General features: G+C 38.2%; 1 long non-coding RNA gene across 1 annotated transcript; it reads right to left on the bottom strand.

Moving 5' to 3' along the window:
• Positions 1–5,362: 5,362 nt before the first annotated feature.
• Positions 5,363–13,707, bottom strand: LOC116227509 (uncharacterized). The gene is made up of 3 exons (XR_016465640.1): positions 13,594–13,707; positions 7,984–8,116; positions 5,363–5,979 (listed from the first exon to the last, which is right to left on the bottom strand). It is a non-coding gene; the product is annotated as an uncharacterized LOC116227509 (long non-coding RNA).
• Positions 13,708–23,177: the final 9,470 nt, after the last annotated feature.

Below are 23,177 nucleotides of genomic sequence, written 5' to 3'. Positions count from 1 at the left end.
AGTTAAGGTGTGTGTGAACAATTCCAATAATCTCAAGTGTGGATGACTATTCAGTCCTTTAGCAAATCTGTCACATTATCCCAATTACAACTGCTTTAATCCCACTGGGTAAAGATCATTCCTTCATAACCACAACTACCACCATACCACCATATTCCTTTTTTTTTACAATGAAAAAGACACGTACTGTTTTCCACTGAACTATCTTCATTCAATTCAGACAAAAACATGCCTTCTTGTTTGAACTTTTGTCTGAACAGTATTTCATTATAGATGAAAGAGCTTAAAGTAGCCTGCAAGTGCTGTATTACAGCAATAAATTTCTGACTTCAGATCTTTTATCGGGGCCAAAATATAGTTAAAAAAGTGAAATCATGGGTATGTTCCATAATCAAAGATAAAATAAAAACAAATCTTTTGAGAAAACATCAGTCTGTCTAAACACCCATTAAGCTACTGAGCAGCACCAGAGTCATCCAAGAAATTTCAGAAAGATTATCTGCTTGCACATCTCCCAGTCCCTGGAGATATTCAAGGTTAGGTTGGACCAGGCTCTGAGCTACCTGATGAAGCTGTAGATGTCCCTGTTTGCTGCAGAAGAGTTGGAGCAGATGACTTTCAACACAAATGATTTTATGATTCTGTATTATTTTATTAACTTTACTAAATTATGTTACTATCATCACACCTGATATTATTTGTTATATATATTCCATCCTTTGATGGATGTGAAATGTAAATAATGCTTTGGGTGTACCTTTTCATTTTTGCAATTCACACTGTCTATCTTTGAGGATAAGCTTTATGGAGATTTACATACTTCTACTCATTGAAGTTAAATGCTCAGGCTGTGTAGTAGATCAGATATACATCATATAATGCTGAATGGTCAAATGCCTTGGCCAATTATGCTAGTGTTATGCTGTTTTAAAGCCATTTTGACGCTACGTTCAGAGAGGTGCAAAGCACTCTTACCTCTCCTACTTGGTATGTATAAGGGCAAGCCCATTTTTTATTATCATTAGTCATGCTCCTTCCATAAGTACAATTCCCCTAAGCCTGGAGCCTACGTTACATCCCATCAGGACTAATGGCAGTCGCACGCATACATCGTGCGTACTTCAGAGGACGGCTCTAACGAAGCCGCGGAGCGGACCTCCGGCCCGCCGGGCCCTCCTGCCGCGCTCGGGAGCTGTCCGCGGTGCTGCAGCGGGAATGCTGCTGCTGCCCCTCCTGCACGGCGGCAGGGAAAAAAGGGTTTTCGGGCACAACAGTAGCTATTAATTGTACTAACCCGTGAATGCAGGTAGCCAGGAAAATTCCAAGACAATTCTACCTGCACTGATCAAAAAATAATCGTCACTAGTGACTCTGTGAGAACAGTCACTCTTGTACAAACGTACATTTTAAGTGGATTAAAACACTCATTCCTTTGCAAAATGGCCACATCTTGATGCTGATGTCTGTAGAACAAACCAGTTTTCTCCAGTGAGAAGACAGTCACTCTTCTGCCATTATATCTTACACTGATAATTTCAGAATCTGAAGTATGTCTAAAGTAAATAATACTATTTAAGTTGTATATGAGTTCTTGAGATTGTTAGAAATGAGTTGGGTTTAACAATGCACTCTAAGAGAGTGCATTCCACATTCTTTATCTATCTTATCATCCTAGGCTGAACCTAAGAAAAGAGAAGAAAAAAAAAAAAAAGAATTTTGTTGATATTAATCACAGAATCACAGAATCGTAGGGTTTGGAAGGGACCTCCTAGTTTAAAGATGTTAGAGAAAGACAAGGTCAAATATCTCAGTCAAGGAAGCATGCATAATAATAGCTGCTTCCACAGGGGAATCGTGGGTCCTTCATATGGGGACACTAAGAGTCTTGAGAAGTAGGCTTATTAAGAGGAATGGGACACTGAAAGCAGTTCTCTGATCAGGAAAGTAAATGAGTGAGGAGCATATAAACAAAGAGAATAAAAGCAATTATACTCAAAAAGCAGAAAAACTCTCCTTGAGACAAAGTAAACAAGTTGAAAATCCAAAAGGGGGATACCAGAGAAGGATAACCAAGCCTGAAGGCCTAGGAAATATTTGGAGGATATTTTAGGATTGTTATTTATTAGTGGTTAAGATAAAAATTGATTCCATTGCTATCCTATGATTTCATCAGCTATGAATTTTCCTTTTTTTCTTTTCTATTTTTTTTTCCTTCCTAAGTAAAAGCTTATGGATATTTACACAAGTTAGGAAAAAAAAGATCAAAATCCATGGATTTGAATGTCTGGGTAACCAACTTATAGGTAACCAACTATTTTCCAACATATGGTGCTGAAAGCATATGAGTAGATCCATTAAAGAGATGGATTTTCCACAGTCCCAGATGTGACACTAACCATGGGATAGATGGCATCATCCAAAACAGATTCTGCTCTTTTGTGCCACCTAGAATTAAATTACTTAGGACTTATGATGGACTTCAGGATGGGAAGTGTTTACATCATATTCTGCTTGCCTTCATCTACTTACTCCCACTCACTTCAGTAAGTTCATCTACTTACTCCTGTGTTTACATCTTTCTTTTTTTTCATTGTAAACACTATATCTCCCTTGCAGAAAGTGCGTACTATTCAGTAGCAATACTGACATGTCTGACTCAGACCATCTTAGAGAGAGGCTCACTGTCACTGATATGAGCATGTTGAAAAAGGGAAGGAATTCATCAACATTAAAATTGTGCTTTCATTGCTTGTATTTGCTTGCTTTGTAGAAGTATTTCTGGGAAGGGCAAGAAGCAATTCTATGTACTTAATTTACTCAAGCCTTTAACTGTTAGTTGTTGTTTTTTTAGTGGATTTGTTGTAGGGTTTGTTTTGTTTTGTTTGTTTAAATTCACTGCAATAAAGTGGGTCTTATTTTATTAATAAAATATCTGGTTGGAGGTCTTTGTCAGATCAAATCATTGCTCAGCAAAGTAAAAGAAGCAGTGCCAACTGGCTGTTTTTCCATGAGTATTCTGCCTAGAAAAAAAAGGTGCAGAATTTAGTACATCTTCTTTCTGTTTCCTAAATAACACAACAACTGTATACTAAGTGTATTTAAACTACTTCATCCTTTTGTTCCATGTCAAAAAAGAAGATATATGTTACCAGTGTGTCCAAGTCAAGGTGCTAAAAGAACACAGCTCTTGCTCTGCTACCTCATTTCTTCTTATCAAAAGACAAGTCTTTTCTTGTTTAAAGTAAGAAGACTTAACATTATTCTACTGACAATGCTGAACCAAGCTTTGCTTGATTTTTTGAATCAAATCAACAGATTTGTTCCAGACATCAGCACTAAAAAGATTAAGAAAATAGCATTTGTGGGAGGAACTTAATTTTGAAAATCCTTCATGTTCAAATCTTCAGAATAATAGAGCAATCAAGAAATCAGCATGTTTCATCTCAGCAAGTAGCATAGAAATCTTAATCTTCAACTGTTACAATAATTCTAAAATTATTAGTTTGGATGCCTTTTAGCCTTTTAGAGAGGATTTCACAGTAACTGATTTTAATAGCCTTTATCAATGTTAGCAGCATTTGTTGTGAGTCAATAAGCATCCCAGATTGGCTGTACAATCCAGCACAACTAGAAAAGTGCCTGACAGAAAAAGAGACATTACTAATCTGATTGCCAGTGCCTTTTGTATCTTTCAAGATTATTACTTAACCTTTTATTATTTAACTTTGTAAATCCACAGTAAGTTTTGACTTTATTGGAAAGGTGTGACATAAAAAGTTGTCTTTTTAAATTTTGCTAAGTTTTGAAGCAAATAAATAATTATTTGGTTTGATGTAAAATATTTTTGCCTTTTTCTTCAAGGAAATCTTAACATTAAATATGAAAGTGTTGAAGTCATAACTTCACAATAGATCAAAACTTGTAAATGAGTACATGAAATGTGCTGAGTCCATAACGCTTCCAGACTGGTAAGACAGCATGTTTTGATTTGGAGATATGGGCTCACACACAGAGACAAATCATTTTGCTTTTGATTGCAAGGTCTTCCTGGTACTTAGTGTGCAGTTCAGAAGAACATCATGCAGATTAATTGTGGGCCTACATTGAATTTCACTGCTGTAACTTTCTTCCTTGATGCTGAAAACACATTGCAGGAAGAAAAGGATACACGGTGAATTTTTATGGGAAGAGCCTATGAGCTTGAATAAAGTATGGGCAACAGCACTGCAGACAAGTGCCCTAGTTTTTGCTGTCATAAATTTGTACTGAGAAATTTCTGCATTTCCTTTTCTGAGCTATCTTCACAGGAAGATGAAAGCTGAAATTCTCATTTATATTTTAAGTCCTCCACGCCAAGGATGCTCACAGACATGCTTCACAGAGTCAGATTCAAATTCTGCTTCACTGCACAGTTATTCCTGGTAGAATCAGCATACATAAAATAAAAATATGACCTTGAATGTCAGCTTTCAGTCTTACATAGATAAGCATGGCATCATTTGAAATTTATTGGAATTACCTGACTCATGTCAAGAGTTTATATGGAGTTTTTGAATGAATGATTTTTTTGGATTTGTATACCATAAAGAATGGATACCTTGTTGAATCTAGGATATCTCTAATCTGCCCCAAATGTTCTCTCAATTCTTGTTTTCATTTTTGTTGCAAAACAGCTTGTAGCATCCTTGATGTAGAGAAGACCTAATAACAAGTTCTCTGCATGTTCTTTTATCTACACCAAGAATGTATGAAATAAGTTTGCTACACTCTTATTTGTTGAATGTCATGTGAGTCTTAGAGTCAGTTAGTAAAAGCTAGTTTTATCAATAACTAAGGACTAAGAATCAAAAGGAAAGATCCCTCTGACCTGCCACGCTTATTTTCTTTAAGTGCCTCTAATAATTCCCAGTATTTCCCTGTTTCTTAACAAGGAAAACACAGGAAAGACTGTGACATTGCTCAGCATTCCCATCAATTTTGCACTTGGAGTTCGAATGAACAGAATAAGTTACCACATCATCTATTTCACCATAATTGTCCTTGTGCCCTCCTACTACCTAAAAAGTATTAAGTAATGTAGGTAATTTACAAGGCAATTGCTGATTCATTTGAGAAAAATAAGCATTTCCAAAGCCAGTTGCTGCAAGCTGGTTATGTAAAGTAGCCTGCTGACATGTTGATTCACCTTAGAACCATCTTCCACTGTCTAAACTGAGGTACAGTGAACCACTGCTCATGTTTTAGAAAACTTTGTTAAAGCTCAAAACTTCCAAAACTGTAAATTATCCTCCCTCTTCAGAATGAAAAGGTCAAATTTAATGCAGAATTTTTAAAGTATCTAGATTTATTCAAATCAAATACAAACAAAATACTCCATACAAAATAAAGCAACCACTGTCTCAAACAAATGATCAAGTTTATCAACTGAATTGCAGAAGTTGTAAATCTGGCACAAGGTAGATGTCATTTAAGACATTTTACGCTGCACTGAGGAAAGGTTAAACTTAAGTGACTTTGGATCTGTCATAATAATAAGCATGTAATTCTTTACTTTTACTCAATTACTGAAATATAACTTGCTACATTATAGAAACTTTGTGCCTGGTTCCATTCTTTCATTTAAAATCATCAAAGGAGCAATTCTAGTTGTATAGATTTCCTTCATCACTTGTGAAGAAGGAACATGATAACCAGTTCATACAGTTACTGGCAGTACACACAGCCTCAACAGGAAGAAGGTGCTGTTCCCCATTTCTCCGTCTATGTTGACTATGAGAAAGAACAAGATGTCAGGCTATAAAATTATAACTCTTCTTTGCACTTGGTGCAGGCTTAGAAAATGTGCCTAGAATGGAACCTTTGTGTTTGTATTGTACTCTGAATTTTACAATTTTACAGGTAAATATAATACTGGAGTTAGAGATTAACTGAGTTTTTCAGAAATTCACTTGTTTCAGATCCGCCCACAAAGACATAAACCTGTAATAACAACAAATGATAAGTGACACAAAACAACTGGAAAGTCTCTCATAATGAGATTAGTATTTGCAAGGACTTTAATAAAGTTTGTATTAGAAAAAAGAAATGGATTGTATTTGGCACATAGGCAGTGTAAGGAAGCAGAAAAAAATCGCTTTGAACTTGATCAAGTTGCTATGCATAATACTAAGGAAGATGACTGGCAGTGTAGTATATCCTCTTGGATCAAAGGTGCTTGAAGAGATAATTCACAAGATGGTAATAGATTTTGAGATTCTAAATGTTGTTTACTTGCTTCAGCTGTTTCATGTGGAATTATGATACTAATTTTATTACTTTTATGGAAGAATTAATGGTAGTTGGTTTGCTCTAAGATCTTCTGTTAATGTATAAATCTGAGCAATTAATAAATATCATGTTGTGTAACTTGTGTATGCCACGAATTCAAAAAATGGCAAAAGAGATGATTTTCCTTTCATTTGCATCTGCAAAGATTTTTAGTATCCTCAATGAATACAGCAAAATTGCATCAATAAAAAATTAGCATCAAAGAGGAAAACTGCCCTAGACTGCACTAACTATCCATCAGCAGACCTTAAGTGTCTCTGTTGAAAACATGCTTCTAGACAACGGGACAAATTTCTTCTGTGCTCATTGAAAGAATTTGATACTTAGTTGTTAAGCTTCAAGAAAAAAACCATTTGGAAAATTATTTTGGAAATTAACCTCTATTTGTTTAAAAAGATATGGGTTTTTTGTCTGTTTCTAAATAATATTTTGATACTGATTGAATGGTTATGGCATATGAGCTTGGGTGAACTCCAGGTGAGAATTATCAGTGCTCTCAAGTGTTGTCCTTTCCTTGTCTGTGGAAAAACTGCTCAACTGAGGTAAAGGAGATCCTACTAAGGGGTTCAACATTCTCATCAATTGGCTATATATGAGGAGACAGAGAGGACAGTCTGTCCTCAGAGCCAGTGATCTAAACAAAACTGTACCAGACACAGATTAGCTGTACACATTAGCCTCAGGAGGCTGTGCATCTGCCAGTCAGGAGATGTGAAGGGTCCATAGATGTTTTCTTGCTGAAAATATCAGAAAATCTGGGAAAGTGGGTAACAGAGGCTCTGAGGAATTAGATTTTTGACAGTATCTCCCAGATTAATTCCCTAAGGCCATCTCCATGAACATGCAGGGAATACAGGTGTATGAGAGATTCCCAGCTGCATATGTCAGAGAAACAACAGACATTTTTACATAAATGTGTTATTTTTCATATCACTGCTGCCCTTTTATAAGCACAGCTATCACAGTCCAGTCAGTACATGTCAATGCAATACACCAAAGAGTTTTTACAGTTCTGGAGAATATTAAGATTTTGAAGGTATCATTAAATCTCAATATGAATAAAATTGATAATATTGCTCATGAGATCCAAGGACAGGTTGGATGGAGCCCTAGAAAACTTAATCTAGAGCATGACTTAGTGATTGGCAATCCTGACTGTGGCAGGGAGTTGGAAGTAGATGATCTTTGAGGTCCTTTCTAACCCAAGCCATTCTATGATCCTATGATGCTATGATTCTCTGATCCTACGTAATCACTAATCCTAAGTAATAATAATAGTTAATTCAAGTCATGTGAGCTACAGTGGAGCTATGATGACTTGGTCACTCAAATAATGCTACTTCAGTTAATTTGCTTCAAAACTGATAGCCTGAAAACTGCTATAACACTATTATGTTCTTTAAGATCGAGAGTAGTACTGCATTTTTTTTCTGACCTATATTTCTGTAGAACTTCTGAAAGGCATTAATGTAATTGTTTTGAATGCAGACAGAGATTGGAAGCAAGGTGTAATAGGTTGAAGTATTAAAAAAAACAATAACCCACAAGCAAACAAACAAAACCCCTTAAAATAGAACCTGATACATAATACTTTCTATTAATTCAGTGATATTACTACGATTTCCATTTAAGGTTGGACAGTATGAAATTAATTACCTTGTACATTGCTGTGGTTTAACCCAGCAGGTGGCTCAGCACCGCACAGTCGTTTGCTCACTCCCCCCATTCCCAATGGGATGGAGGAGAGAATTAGGAAAACAAAAAGTAGAACTCATGGGTTGACATAGAACTATAAGAGAAAAGGAAAAGGATAATCGTTATGACTACATATATATGTATATGAACGTATAACAAGTGATGCATAGCACTCACTAATCAATACCCAGCTAGCCACTCGAGCAGCAGCAGAAGGAGTGATATACTCCCACCCCCTTCAAAACTCCTTCTGCTCGTCATATGGTATGGAAAATCCCTTTTGTCGGTTAAAGTCAGCTGTCCTAATTCTGTTCCCTCCCAGCTCCTTGGACCCTTCATTGCAAATGGCATTGGCTCTGTACAACACCGCTTAGCAGCAACTAAAAACATCAAGGTGTTATCAACATTGTTTCTCCCCTAGAAACAAAACAGCATTCCACCAGATACTGAAGAAAACTCCAGCCCAGCTGAAACTAAGACATACGTCAATACTCAGCTAAGGAATTCGCAAAGGATGATTGCATTTGTCTCCCCAAAGCCTAAATAAGTGAATTTTTAAGGGACTTTCTCTTTTCCTGTACAATTACAAAAACACCATTTCTCCAAAGAACCTAAAAATAGCTGACAAACTGAAGGCAAATTGATAAATGATTTACAAGGAATTTTTAATCTTTTTCGCATAGGAACAGCTCTCTAACAGTGGGAATAGATGTTTATAATGAAAAATTTCTTTTTGTTGCTCATATAGCACAAGGGTTGTGATTTAATGTCAAATTATTGTGTCTAGAGATATTGGTGTGTGGCTATAATTACTCTGAATGGAGGATGGGTTTAATGACTGAAAAAAGTTCACGTTCTTACTCTAGTTTGAATTATCTTGACAGGCAGATAGGCAGACAGACAGGGAAGCAGGCAGATAGATAGATAGATGTACAGACAGAGATATGTATAATAAAAAGCATTCCTTAATGTAATAATATATATTACATTACTTTTTATCAAGAACTGACAAGTTGCACAAATCACTGAAGAATATGGAAAAACAGATTGGTTTACTTCAGTGTCAGCATTACATATATGAAGAAATGTTGACCAAATTTACTATAGCTGTATCAAGACAAAATGTCTCCAGTACTACCAAACAGAAAAACAAAATTGTAATTATAGTTTGTGCTCTGTTCATTTCAAAAACTGTTTCTCTGAAACATCATCTACAGGTCACTTGATCTGCTCTTCTTCTCCCATAGTGCTTAGCAGCCTGTTTTCCAAAATAAATTCTGTATATCACAATACATGTAAGGGACTGAAAGATTTCTATTTACAGAAGTCAAAAACTGATATAATTTTCAGTGTTAGACAGTTGGGAGACTTCAGTAGAGAAGAGCCACACAGGAGAAGCTAGAGGTACAACCACAGGATTCCCTACCCACTGCAAAGATTTCTGATGCAGTTCATCATCTCTGATGTTGCCATCACACAATTCCTGAAGTTAAAATATCTCTGGGCATTTTCCTTTTCCTTTTATCAAGAATGTTTTTCCACAAATATCTCCAAGTTACTGGAGTGTGGTTCTTCCCATGGCAGCCATCCCTCTGCTCACAGCCTAACTATAGTCACTAAGCCATGGGGTACATATAAGCATCATCATATGGAGTCAGCTGGGAAAGAGGTGACCTCCAGGCAGTCTTGGAGGAATGACTGAAACATTCCATCCCAGCTGAATGGGTGGGTGACATAACATCATACCAAGACATTTGCACTCTGTTTTACTCTCCATCAAGTTCACATCCCTTCAAGGAAAAAGGATCATCCATCTCAAACTGAATTATATATATGGAGGGGACAGCATTGACACCTGAAGCTGGTAAAACTGTGGGAGAGGGGGTTCATTTCAGACAAGCATCCAGGTTTGCGCTCCCTGAGGCACATCCACACAGGCTAAAGAAAAACCCCTACACCTGATCAGATGAGGGATTGGAGGTCATACGTAGGGCACAATGTAAGATCAGGCTTCAGTGTTTGCTCTTAGTTAGACAAGCATCTCTCCAACACCTCTGCTGAATAGGACTCTAGGTATTATAGAGAGGTTTTTTGCATTTAGTCTGTGAAAAAGAAACAGTACCTCTAAAAACTGAGTACTGTAATCAAGTGTCTCACTAAATTTAGTGCCTACATATGAAACAGCTGAAATCTGTAGAACAGGAAGTGATAAAGCTATTTGCTTCAAGTGGCTTAACAGTAATTATTTAACAAGATTTAATTTATGGCTGTTACAGTATATTGTTACTTCAAGAAAAATAAGCTTTTTTAATATTCTGCTACACCTTTCTTAAAAGGCTTTAAAAGCTATGTGTCTGCATACATGGGGTTATAATACACCTTGCAATAACAGCTGACTTCCTCATTTGTTGGCTAAAATCACGGAGTGTCACTGAGATGTCATTTCAGTAAACAAAATACTTTCCTTTTTTATACATTATTCTTCAGAGCAATATTTTAAGGATATCAAATACCCTTTAATCGTAGATAGCTTTCAATAAACAAATGCCTTTCATCTGGCTTATTCTTGTAGCTATGAAAAAAAAAAAAAAGATCATTAAAGGATTTAGAAACTTCTTTGTTATAATTTGGCAATATTTGAAATGTCCACAAGTGAAATTACTACTTCATATATATTTTATTTTTTATGTACGTCCTTCAGCATAAACATCTCCATAAAACACCTTGAAGTCATGAAAAATATTTAAATTTTATTTCTCTGATGCATTATTACAATGTATAATTTGTCAGTGTTCTCTTAAAATAGTCTGATCTTGAGCCTTACCTTTCATTTCCTGACATCCTAACATCTATATGCACCAAATGAAGTGAAACAGAAACATGATCATTGTGTTTTAGGAGAATATGTGCAACTCAAGTCAGTGATTGCTTGAGAAGAAAGAGTTCTTTCTCCCTCCATTGTGCATACTTTGCAGAAATTATTCATGCTAGGCATGAGTCTGATTTCAGCAGCACTTGTGTTTCCTCCTATCACTCCTCTCCTTCCACATCTGCAGCTGAAAGCCCCATGCTGTGCTAGGGAGTCACTGTGCTCAGTTCTGGAGCATGCAGGGGACATGGGTTGGTTGACAACAGCTTCACAGCATTAGACAACAGTGTACTGCAAGTGGCTTTCCATGTCTCATTCTATCAACAGGCCATGAATTCATGACAAATTTATCCGCTCTCTGATCCTATAAATAGGCTCAGGTTCTCTGGGAAATAGGGGGATTCTTTTGATTTTCTCCTCCCTCTCTTTTCCATTTTGACCTTTCATTCACGATGTAAGAGTATCTGCCACCCTCTGAAGCAGCTGTTGCTTGCTAAGGCTGTGCTGCCTCTCTGGGGCCAGCCAGGAGAGGGTACTAGAGAACAAAGCTGTACCAGCTCCCTGGGGAGCTCTGTTCCTGGAAATGCAGCCCAAACTCCACTAAAGCCATTCCACCCTTCTGCTGTCCCATTTCTTCACTTCATTCCCTTACAGTTTCAGGCTTGGTACTGCCCACTCTGTTCTTTGCAAATGACACCTTAGAAGCACAGGCCAGTAATGCACACGCATCTCTTCAGGTCTGGGATTTCATCAAAAAGGATTCATCTATTATTTGGCATGGATTTAACATCCTCTAATTTTAAAAGTCAAATTATGCAGCTGCCTCATCAATACTCTTGTTTGAAGGTTGCATACAGAAGACTGGAAACAGCTTTGAGGATCAGAATAAAGATACCAATTCAGTTTTCCTACTGTTCTACTGTGCTGTGCCTTGGGCTTGCAGGAGGCCTCTGACAGACTACAGTGTGTTTGGGGTCTCTAACTGGGACATCTCACCTCTGGTGGGTCCTGACTCCAGGGCATGCTGAGAGCAGACATAACTGGGTTGTGTAGAGGTCTTAGCAGAGAATAGGGAAACTACAGCCCACCCCAACTTGTCTTCCTGTTACTGTTCGCCAAGCAAACTCCAAGGAACAGTTTTAAGGAAAGACAGTTGATGTCCTCTTTTTGGATTTCAGTAAAACTTGCAATACTGTGTCTCACAGTATACTTCTGAACATAATGTCCAGCATACAGGTAAACAAAAACATAATGTGATGGGTGAGCAATTGGCTTACAAGTCATACCCAAAAGGGTTTTAGTAAATGAAGTTACATCAGACTGACAGCCAGTCACTAGTAAAAAAAAAAGTACTCTGATGTTTTCCAAGTGATTTGGATGTAGGACTAGGTGTTTTGAGCAAGTTTGCTGATGATACTAAATTAGGAGGAGTTGCTGACTCCATCAAGGGTGGAGAGGCCTTGTAGAGACAAATTAGAGAGCTGGACAGTCACCAACCACATGAAGACAAGAGCAAATGCTGAATTCTGCAGCTGGAAAGGGACAACCCCAACTATATATAGAGGCTAGGGGATGAAACACTGTAGAGCAGCCTCACTGAAAGAGATTTGGAAGTCTTGGTCAACAGCAAGTTCATCATGCGCCTTCAATGCACCCAGGAAGGCCAACTGTATCCTAGGGCATATCAAGTACTGAACTGCAAGAAGTCAAGGGAAAAGATTATCCTGTTCTCTACTGCACTGGTACAGCCTCACCTTGAGTACTGTGAGCAGTTTTGGGCACCACAGTAGAAAAAAAGACAAAACTATTAGAGAGGGTCCAAAGGAGAGCTATGAAGACGTTGAAGAGTCTAGAATGGAAGACTATGAGGAGTGGTTCAGGTCACTTGCTGTGTTCAGCACAGGGAAGATGCTGAGGGGAAGCCTCATGGCATCCTACAGTTCCTCACAGGGAGTAGAGAGACATGCTTGAGCTCTGCTCTCTGGTGACAGAGCCCAGAGGGAAAGGTATGGAGCTGCATCAGGGGAGTATCAGGCTGGATATCAGGGAATGTTCTTCACCAGAGCATGGTCAGATGCTAGAACGTGATCCCCAGCACAGTGGTCATCGCACCAAGCTGCTGGAGTTCAAGAAGTGTTTGAACAATACTCTGAAAAATATGATTTGATTTTTGGGTGATCCTGTGTGGAGCCAGGAGTTGGACTCATTGATCTTTATGGGTCCCTTCTAACTCAGGATATTCTGTGATTTTATGATAACTGTCTTAGCCTGCCATCTGGGATTAGAAAACAGAAATCTTATGAAATTAGAAGTATTTAGATAAAATAGTACACAATCTCACCTTTTAAATTAGAATGCTTCTGATATTTTTAAATGTAAAAGAAAAAGAAAAAAAAACCACCAGAAAGATGGCATTGCATTCTTTCATATATGAAACATCCAGCTGGAAAATCATGTACAACAACAGATGCAGACGATTTTATGGAGTACACAAGCTGGGGTTTATGAGATCCCTGCTCCCCGGTTGTATATTACTGGCAACTTCCACATGTACAGTCACCTCCCGCCCCACTCTTACTAACAGAAGCACCTCATGTCACCCACCAAAGCACACAAGGGAGTTCTTTGTCACACTGTAAAAATTTACTTTCTTTCCTGGCACAATTCATTTACTCAATCACATTTGGAGGAACACAGCTCACCTGGCCATCATGTTATCAGGACAAACTCCTAACAGAAGGTAGGGTGCATAATCCACCAGTCCAACCAGTTGAGGACAGTGCAGGAGTCAGCAAGGCCAACTTCTGTAACCCAGTGGGTCTATGCAAATGAAAAACACAGAGTGAAAAAGCAGAGAGCAGAGCGGGTACAGCACTGCTGCTGATAGAGTTGTTCAGTTTGAGATGTGCATCACCTGAGCACTGCTGCAAAAGTGCACTGGAATGCTGAGCGATTTGACCAGAAGAGCATGGAAAATGCTTTTTTTTTTTTTTTTTTTTTTTTGTGCAAACTATCTGCAAGCATCTGAAGAAACAACAGATGAGTAACAGCCAAAGTGAATTAGTTAAGAATAAATTACATCAAGACAATATAAAATCCTTTGTGGCAGAGTGACAGGCCTGGTGGGCAACACAGAAACAGCTGAAGTCATATATTTTGATGTTTAGTACTTCTTTTGGCACTGTACTGACAGCTCATCCTCAAAGCAAACTAGGGACATGACTGAGACAAAAGTACCCTGACTGGCTGCAAAACCAGTTACAAAATCATATCAGGAGGACAGTTATCAATGGTTTGCTGCAAAGTATGGCATACATTCCTCAGGGATCTGCCCTGGGTTTGGCAAGCAGATTTACAAGCAGCCTGAATGATGAAATAAGGAATACATTATTAATGTGCAGACAGCTGAGCTGAATGGAGCTGTTAATACCTGAGATTATGCTTAGAATTCAAAATAATCCCAATGAGTTTTATCATCTCGGTATAATAGGATGCTTTTCTGAAAAGAATAGATGAAAATTACTGAAGGAATAAGGATGTTTACAGTGTGAGGAAGAAATCGTTAAGAAGCAGTTCTGCAGTGAAAGATTCGGATTACTGTGAAACATAAGCTAACACCACTCTCATATGGAGAGGAAAAAATGCCCAGTGGTTTCTGTAGACACTAAAGTGCAAAGTAATTGCTGAGCTCACAGGGGCTGTGCTGGAGGAGCATGTCCAGGTTTGGATGTCACTTAAGGGCTGATTCAATTAAAGCAAGACAGAAAGCGTGAAAGGGTGACTGCAAAACATGGTCTTCAAGAAAAAGTTTGCACAAAATACAAGTGTTAAGCCTGAAGAAGATGATATATGTAGGCTTCTCTGAAAGTAATGCCTCCTATTTATATCCATGGAAACTACAACAGATACAAAGAGCACAATAACACTGTTTGATTGATCAAATTCTCAGCTACAAAAAACTATTTTTAACATAGTTAAAAACCACCACTAGCCATGCATTTTTGCCAGCGATGAAGAAGAGCCTGCACGCCAACTTGTAAAAATCTGAACCTGTGCAGGTGACCCACTGTTGCCACTGTCCATGATATGGCATTATTCCAAATACATCATATGATGTATTTGGAAAAAAGAGATCATCAAAACACATGCACGTGGTGTTAGGAAGGTAGCTGACATGTTCATTACATTGAAAAACCCCAAGCACCTCCAGATGTGTTTTGCACAGCCCCATGGGATACAGCGTACACTGCTGCCCATGGGGTCAGGGCTGCTTCCATCCTCATCTAACAGCCATACCAAAAGCAGCAGAATAAGATGCCATCTGCAACACTAGTTCATGCATTTACCATTATCACAAGCACAATGATTTTCACCACGAACCACAACCTTAAGGTAGATATAAAGAAAGATTTAATTGACACCAATGCAAACTTCCTTCATTTAGTTTCTTTGCTGTACAGAAGAAAATGAATTCAGGTTTAGTTAATAAATGTAGATATCGAATGATGTCAGACTCTTTAATCTAAAAGCATTTTGTGAATGGGAAAAATTCCAAGTATGACTTCATACTGAAAACATAGACAATTTTTTATTTTTTTTAGTCCTATTAAGAACTGAATGGTGGCTTCTGACAAAGAGAGGGGGAAAGTTTATAATAGCTTTAATAAAAGTAGAAATAAGTGATAAAAAAGAGTGTGAGAAATGTGAAACATACAGAGACTGAGAGCAGCATCAGTGAAGTACTGCAGCATGAATACAGTGAGAGATAAAATTACTTTTTCTATGTCTACGGAACGTGAGTCTCTAATTATAGAAGTAAGGAATTGCCAGCACCCTTCCTGATGCTATTCATTGCCTGTCACTGGAAGTGGACCTTGCCAATGGATGTTTCTACCTACAAAGTGCTAATTGCTTCTCAAATCCCCAATGAATGATCTTGTCTTAGGTTAAAACCAACTTCATTCCTGAACTAATGTTTCTTTGACTTGGAAGTAGACAGAAGATGAAATTCTACCAAACTGCAGGATATTGTTCACATTAGAAAAAACGTGAATACCTCACAGGAATTTGGACCATCGCATATATCCAGATGAAGAAATGAGGAGTTAGCCAATATTAGCAGTTAAGCTACAGAACTAGAAATGGTCATTTCCATACAACAGTTTCCATAGTTCTGGTTCTTATAATTGGTGCACATTTTAACATTCTTCAATCGATATGAAGTTGAGTCATGAAACACACCTGTCAGTGACTTCTTGTAATTTGTTGAGCCCTTTAATAGCATTTATTTATGGGAGATTGCATCAGTTTTAACCTTGAAAACAGGAAAGAAATGTCTGCCTGTGCAGTATGTCATCACTGCACAGTGCCTCCTAAGTCACAGGAAGCTGGCAAATAGAAGCACTGTTAAAAATGTTTAAGTGAAGTCATTAAAAAGCTTACATCATTTTATAGATCATGCAAAAGCACCTGTAAAAAAATACTGTGGTTTTCAAGGCCAGCTGAGGCCATGGGAGAAACTGCTGATTTAGGCTACCTTTAGAAAGCAAACAAACTAAAATAATAACAGTCAGAGCATGTAAAGTGCTTTCCAGTTTTTTCCTAAAGCTTGATAGTAGGATCAATTGGAAAATAATAAAACAGTACTGAAAAGGTAGGACTATAAGCATGAAGTTTGCACTGGAATTTTTACTAATAATGACAATACTTGATCCACTTTCAGAACTGGAACTTCATCTTGTATCCTTTAGATGTATGTTCCTGATTTACTCTGCGCCACAACACTGAGAAATTCTGCAGTACGTGGGAGAAAATAAAGAAGGGAGGCCTGAAAATGAATGGAATTATTTTGCTACGTGATGCAGAAAGTGACCCAAATCCTGTCACTTTTGGTGGGATTAGACTGTGTGGCTAGTGCTGTGTGGATATTTTTGACTGATGACAAACTATGAAACAATTTTAGTGCGGTACAATGAAACGATGCATTCCAATATACAATATTTGGGGCTAAAAATAAACCAAATATGAACTTTTGGAGAATATCAATATAAAACCCTTGAGATTTTGTACTGTTATTGAAGCACTGCTAAAATTGAATATACATGGAGATTCCCAGTTGGCAAAAACTGGGAAGTGTTGTTTAAAAAAAAAGTTTGACTCAGCTCTGAAACCAAAACTGTTGGTAGAGTGTTCTGACAGTGTGTAAAGATAAAATCCCCCACGTTATCAGGCTCTGCGCTCTCCAGCTACAGCCAGTTTCATCTGCTGCAGTGGAGAAAGGAGTTTTTCGCAGGGGGTGGAGGTCAGGTTACAGAAAATGAATGTTTGAAAAAGCCCTGAAATATCTGATGAGAAATTGCACCAGGGGCCCTAAGCCAAGAATATGTGATCCCAGATCAGATGTCGGCCTCGTTTTTCTTAGACAAGCATCCAAAACTTAGTTCCTTTTGGCAAGAGAACATCAGAAGCTGCTGTATTTGACACATGTACCCCACAGCTGATGTTTCAAGTACATACAACCTCATCAGTTCAGACGTGAACACACAGAAATCCATTTACAGTTATAAAAGTTATAAGGTACTAGGTGTGAAGTAAACATTAATCCCATGTTTGCTGCTTTGCTGCAAATAGCAGATGCATTACACCATAGCTTTTCTAAACACAATGTAAAAAAATGAGTCAGCATCTTATACCAGTTTAGAGGAGCCGAATAGAATTTAAATCACCATGAAAACTAAATTCTGAAATAACAGCAGGGTTTCTAAACATTATAAAATAGGATTAGGAAGCAGATCTGATATTCAGATCCATTTTCCTTATTTTGTAAGTCTCTAAAACTTCTCCAGTTGTCGCGTATTTGTATAAACTGAGTATTGGATAATGATTTTTTTAGCTAGATGATTGTGAGCCTTCTTCACGGGTGTACCATTTAAAAACAATGATGATAGGAAGATGCAAGTCCTCTCTTCTTGGTGTTACTTTTACAGTGAAACTAGTATAATGGTTTGGCACAGCTTGTGGTATTTGCTTACAGTAGGCTTGAGCAGGCTATATTTCATTCTGTTGCAAGTCCTCTCTTGAGTCAGGGCTCAAAGTCTGTTTCTTTTAACTCTACTGATACCATAAAAAATAACACTGGGTGTTACTTGAGTATTGTTTATGCAGATTTTTTTTAAACTCATCTACCAATAGTGATATAATTTCAATACAGGACTGAGGCCAGATCCTTCAAAGCCACCAGTGCATAACTGTTGGTACAGTTGATGGCAATCCTTCTTGCGACAGGCTCATATATTTATAGGCTGTTGTGCTGACACGGATTAAATCTGTATTCCTCAAAGAGACAAGACTAATGCATCCAGTGAGCTGAGGAGGTGTTTTTTGCTGCTATAAGCTCTCAATTCAAGCATTAAGCAGTAAGGACAGTCTCTCACATTGATTTATAAAATAGCTATATTAAATATATCCAAGAAAATGACAAAGATTGAGAGGCATAAGGAGTAAGAAAAAAAGAATCCATACGTTACTATATTTGCAAAGGAAAAATGAACAGTTTTGAAACTAACAAGTTGATTCTGCACTGAGTCTGCCTCAAAGCAGTAAGAAGACTCAAAGGTCATTTGAGGCCCAGATGGACACTGCAAAGTACAAGAAAATCAGGAAACCAAATAGGTAATTTTTAATAATGGATGTTTTTACTAAGGAGAATTTTGAATTTCTGATACTGTTATCACCAGTGGGTGCACAAGGGTTGTACTTATGTGAGTTACTGTTATTATCTAGAAGAATTCCTGCATAGATGACGTCCAAAGTTAAGCCTGGTAGGAAGTGAAGAGCAGAACCTAACTTTGCAGCTCTTCTGGTCTTATGGATACAGGAGGACCACAGGATTGAATCATATTTGACAATTACATGGCCTGATCCATGAGTCTTCCCCAAAATGAAGTTGGCCGTGTACCTGCCCTGCAGCTGGAGATGCTGGAAGCCAGCAGTGCTAGATGTGCCCAGAGGCATTGCACCCTGGCAGGGACTTGCACCTGTCCCCATGCAGGGAACAGGACATTAAATCAGCTCAAACAGGCTTCCACTCTGTCCCCATCCCTTCTACAGACCCTTTCTGTGCCAGCTTGGTACAGCCTTACAGTTCGGCTCATTTTTCCAGGTAGCGGAAGCAAAGAGGACCAGGACTTGGTTTCTTCTGGTTAATCTTGTATGTTTTTAGAGAAAATGCAAATACAATCGCAAGCTCATATCATAAAGTGATCAGATAAAATGCAAAATCTCTTCTTGATGTTTTCAAGCCATAGTAAGAATCACAGCTCTACAAACACACATCTTTCCTTGGAAGCGGAGCACTGTATTTCTGCCCTTCAGATATTTACTCAGATTCTCAGAAACTTTCTAAGCCTTTGTATCAAAGCAGTGTCATTGCTGTTTACTGACAGTTGTGGAAAGTATATTACCATTGCACGAAAGCAGATGCCTAAATTAAAAAGTGGCATTTGACTTTGAAGTGTCACAGATAGCACAATTATCTCACTGAAGGGAAATGTGAGAATGGTAACAACCCAATGCATACACATTGGGGATATTGTTGAACAGAAATGAATCCCTCAGGAACCACACACCTGAGCCACAAACACACTTCTTCAACATCTCTATTCCAGTAATGTAAAAGCTGCCAAGGGCTACAGCAATCTGTTTGACTGTGTAAAAAATTTACACACAAACTGGTATCACAACAATCTTTATGATGTAGTAGGCATTAAGCTTTATCATTTACTATTATTAATACCATGGTTGTTTATACTGGACAAGCATTTCATGTCCCTGTCCAAGACCACATTGCAAAAGATAGAGGGAAAAAAAACAGATCCAAAGGCCTTGTCCCTGTTCACAGGCAGCAGCTCAGACTCTAAACCTGCCTTGGGAATGCCTTTGAGGAGGCCACTGCTGGGTAAGAGAATCAATAACAACAGAAAGGAAAAAGGCAGATTAATTATAGTATGATCTTTGGCTTTTATACATCATATTGTGGGCTTGACAGAAGATCAAGATACAAAAAGATATAAAATATATATTCATCAGATAAATAAGTAAAAAAGAGCTCATCTCATTTCTGTTTCCTCTCTGGTGCTAGTGATGCTTTCATGAATTAATATACATGTGAATATCCATACATACATTTTTACTTTTTTTAACAGGACCTCAGTACTGAACAATTTTATCATATCTCTAATTTTATTCTTAAAGCAATCCCAGAAGGGCTAATCTACTACATAATGTGATAATTCAGATATAAGTTTTCATAAGGTTCTTACTTTTAAAATTTCATTTACAGTATTGTTTATGTTTTTGCCATATAGAAGTACACTATCAAGACAAAAAGCCTTAGTTTTGACCATTCTTTGGCATTGTTACCTGTGAAATGTGGTTAAAATCCAATTCAGCTACTCCAAGCTCAAATTATAATGCTCTGCTAACACAGTTTCAGCTATTCCCTTAAGTTGAACAGACACTGACATTGATAACTTCATACCATTTTTGTTGTATTTCCTTATTTAAGAGGCACTTCAGATGGATTTGTGCTTCACACAGAGGGCATGAGAAATCACATTATTTTGGCCAGCAACGCCTTGAATCACATCTGTGCCCCCAACAGCCTTTTTCCCATTACCTTACTGGTTACCCTGCAGGAACTAGCACTGATAGTTCCTCCTACACCATGTCTCTTGGCTACAGCACATACAGCACTTTTAGGCTCACACAGAGGAGCCTTTGGGGAACTTGCAGACATCATCTCTTTCTCTGTCATGACACTCCCTCATTTTGCCTTTTGCTACTGTGTAAGCATTCTGATAAATTGATTAAATTTGTCCTAGCTCCAATCATTACATTTTGCCAGAAGCATGTACCAATTGGTTTGATTCAAAGCAGAGAGCTCATAATAACCACATTAGATTCCAGGTCAGTGAGAGTTTATCCTCTTAAATGTATTGAATGCCATCAACCAATTTCATGCTCACTTACAGACTTTTCTCTGCAAAAGTTACTTCACTTCCTGGGAACATTTCTGATATGCAAGTGTCGCTGCATCCTTCGTCTTTCCCACACTGAAATCAGAATCCCCTCTACTCACAGGATAAGAACAGAATAAAGTAGCTCAGAAATAAATCTCCTCATCAGAATAGAGAGACACAAATAGGTGTGCAAGGTGAATGAGCAGACACTTCTCAGACCCCTATTTTGGGTAAAAAAACAAGTGCTGTATTCATCAAGAGATACTAGTCTAAAAATACTAAATACATCTACTGTTCCTCTCCAAGTGATGATTCAGTCCAAACTTCCAAACAAATGTTTTTTCTGTCCACTCGACACTACAAATGCAATACAGTCTGTAAAGATACAACAGGTATTGAAGGTTGCCCTGAGAGGTTGTGGAGTCTCTTCCTCTGGAGATATTCAAAACCTGTCTGGATGTGATCCTGGGCAATGTGCTCTAAGTGACTGTGCTTGAAGCTGGGGAGGTGGGAAGACTAGATGAGAAGTGGTCCCTTCCAACCTCAACCATTCCATAATTCGACATTTCAATTCTTGAAAATGGAACAAGACACTTAATTAATTTTCTCAATAACTCCAAGAGATGCAGTATTCAGAAATAATTAATACTACTACTGATTACTTTCTCGCTTATTCTGAGTACATATTAAAAACATCTCTGTCTGATCCACCATATTTGTATCCTTTAGTTTCAGTGATGGCTGGCTGATATCCACTGAGCCAAGACAGTGCAGTGCAGAACACTTGTTGCAAAGCAAAACAGCTTTTGAAATAAACAGGAATCACAATGTACATGGCCATCTCAGAACAATCAATCTTCCTTGAGAACCTGTATTTTAGCAGCATTGCACCAAACCCACAAACTGTTGGGGCTGTTGCTTATACCAGGGCTCATCTAACTGAAATAGCCTCACCCCATCACCTTTTTCAGGACCTTGCCACTGCCTCATCACAAGCTCCACTGCAATCCTGTAGAGACTTTAAATCATATGAAAAATCCATATGGTATAGGAAGTACAGATACTCAGCTCAGCTGTTACAACATGGCTGCTCCTAGACACTGGCACTAGACTAAGCCACATCTTCACAGAGGTTGTGAAAAGGCATGTCCTGCTATGTGAATTAGATAATTTCCTGAAACACTGGTTTCAAGGTTTTTGGTTTTGTTTTGTTTTTTATGATGTTTATACTATATTTCAAGAGCAGATCAAAATTGCATCTCAGCCCATATTTCCCAAGCTGTTTGGATGCAGAGCTGAGTCGTGAATTTGGCAGAGCTCTGAGAGCCCCTGGGGAAAGCAGTTCAGCCCAGCCAGCCCCTGAGCATGGCTCCTTCTCACACATGGCCCTCTTCTCACCTCGGTTCTCAGTGCAACACACAGGCCTGCTGCTGGCCATGACTGCCCCTGAATAATGCAGAATTTCACACAGCAACTTCAGATGCCTGAAGTCATACAAGTCAACTCAAATCACTGCCAGGTACATGGGCTGCTACACAAACATCTGAGGGTGTGCAGTTGCTTCCTGGCTTGTGTAACACTGAGTAATACTGACACTGATCTGCCCGGTGCAAACAGATCATCCAGTTCTTATCAGAAGTCAGATTAAATAAACATCTTGCAGAAAATCACATCTCCCTTGAACTTTTCCCCACTGGAAACAAACACCCTGTTCCAGCAGATGTCTTCACTGACACCATGTGCACAGGCAAGATCACTCCCCTCCATCAGCTCAGCATTCCATTCTCAGGCATTCCTGCCTTTAACCACAGCCAGGGTTGAAGAATTCACATTGAGACATTTAAGTATTCTGCTCCAATGTTTTTTGTTTGTTTGTTTTATAATTGCTTTCCAAAACATTTTCCTATCCTGCTGGCAGAGCTTTTGACTTCATCACAGATAATTTTTTAAACGGTTACTATTTACTCTATGTAATGATGCTTTTGACAAGATGTACTTCTCACAAAGATATTCTGATAGCTTCTAGTAATATTCCTAACCTCTGACCTGTGTTGCCACAGTCTCAAATGAATTATTCTCCTATTTTGCCTGACTGACATGAACTTACAGTTCCCTTTTGCACTTTTCTATATATTATAATGCTACTCAGTCCTCTCATCTTTCTCTCATCTCCAGTATTTCTTACAGATGATGAAAGAATTTTTCAGGTAATTCTCAGAAGACCCTTAAGTGTAAATTAAGACACTGTTTAGCTCCAGTTGGTGTTC

The sequence above is a fragment of the Phasianus colchicus genome, chromosome 3, assembly GCF_987193195.1.
Source record: "Phasianus colchicus chromosome 3, bPhaCol1.hap1.1, whole genome shotgun sequence".
NCBI lineage: Eukaryota > Metazoa > Chordata > Aves > Galliformes > Phasianidae > Phasianus > Phasianus colchicus.
Note: the sequence above shows the minus strand (reverse complement) of the source record. Positions and strands in the feature narration are given on the sequence as shown.